The 1,768-nt window shown below is 31.5% G+C and overlaps 1 pseudogene; it reads right to left on the bottom strand.

The window, feature by feature from the left end:
* The window catches only part of LOC110428087 (pentatricopeptide repeat-containing protein At1g03560, mitochondrial-like), a 9,399-nt pseudogene that overhangs the window by 3,492 nt on the left and 4,139 nt on the right, over window positions 1-1,768 (bottom strand).

Genomic DNA, 1,768 nt, shown 5'->3' on the forward strand with positions numbered 1-1,768 from the left:
CACAACATCTGGCCTAAGTTTACTGTTCCCCATAACCTCCAAAACTTGCTCCGCAGATTCAATAAACATAGAATTTACGAATCCATTAAGTAAAAAGTTAAACGCATATAAACTAGGTTCAATCTTATTCTCTTTCATTCTTCGCCACACCCATAATAACTCCTTTACCATCCCAAGTCCCCCAAAGTTCTTAATCAAAGAATTTGCTGATGACATTGTGTTAATGTATTTTCAAAATCAAAAGTTATGGCACATAATGAAAAGTTATCTTTAACTCAAAGGTTATATCACATAAAGTGACATAATGGGACTATTAGATTGTAAGTAGGTTTTCATATGAATGGTCATATCTCTTAGTAAAATGACATTCAAAATTTATGAGACAAATTAAAAAAACATTATAGCTCAAAAGTTTAAATATGAAAAGTTATTGCTTCAAATTATAACTCAAAGATTATGTTTTATGGAGTGAATAATTATCCTTTTATAAGATGATTATTAAAATAATAGTTTTATCCAAAAGTTGTGTCTGGCAAAATGTAAAGATGTCTTTTAGACAAAATATAAAAAAAAAATTTTAAAATCGTGCCTTAATGAAAAGGTTGTGTCCTCAAAGAAGAGACACTTCCAAGCCTATATAATGGTCTTGTTGCCAACCATTTTAATATATCAAATCAAAAACAAAGCAAGAACAAAAAAATCAAGAGTAAAAAAAGTGTTGTGTACTATTAACATAAACACTTAAGTTCCCATCAACTACAAAAATGTCCAAATTTCTTATAATTTACTTGCTGCAAAAGGTAAGCTCTAAAGCCAAACAACTTTGCAAACCCTTAGCTGTATCTAACGGTCTATTTTTGTGAAATGCAAAATGAAGTTAAACGTTAGCTTTATTGTATTTCTAAGGCTATTCACATTATTTTCCTTTGCATACCGAGTGGTGGGAGGAAAATAAGTCTTAAAAATACCGTATATTGAAAGATTCGCCTTGAAGTCAATTTTGTAAACCCCATTTGCAACAACAATTTTAAGACTTATTTTTGTGGAATTCAAAATGGCTTCACTTAAAGAGATGGCGACCAACATCATCAACTTAAATCGCTTTGAAGGAGGAAACTTTATTCAGTGGCAGAAAAAGATGCGTTTCCTCCTTACAACTCTCAATGTAGCTTATGTTTTAGATACACCAAGACCAAATGAAAAAGGTGGTGAAAAATCCATAGATTGAACTCGTTTGAGGCAAAAATGGAATAATGATGACTACATGTGCATGGGATGCATTTTTAATGGAATGTCGGATGCATTGTTTTATGCGTACCAAAATGAAGCTAGTGCAAAACAACTTTGAGACAAATTGGAAGCAAGATACATGGCTGAAGATGCAAGTAGCAAGAAATTTCTGGTTAGTCGTTTCACTAACTACCAAATGGTTGATAATCGTTCTGTTATGGAGCAATTACATGAGCTTGAACACATTCTAAATAGCTTTAAGCAATATGGTCTTAAAATGGATGAAGCTATTATAGTATCTTAAATAATTGATAAGCTTCCCCCCTCATGGAAAGATACTAAGAAAACTTTAAAATATAAAAAAGAAGAAATGTCGCTTGAAGACTTTTATAATCATCTTCAAATAGAAGAAAATTATTGCAAACAAGAAGAAGACAAGCAAGATGACAAAGAAAATGATTCTAATTAAAAGAATCTTGAGACCTCAAAGGTCCATGTGATGGAACACAAACTATTAAACAAGTCGGTCTCATGCAAC

The sequence above is a fragment of the Theobroma umbraticum genome, unplaced genomic scaffold, assembly GCF_002168275.2.
Source record: "Theobroma umbraticum cultivar Fairchild unplaced genomic scaffold, ASM216827v3 scaffold_30.0, whole genome shotgun sequence".
Classification (NCBI taxonomy): domain Eukaryota; kingdom Viridiplantae; phylum Streptophyta; class Magnoliopsida; order Malvales; family Malvaceae; genus Theobroma; species Theobroma umbraticum.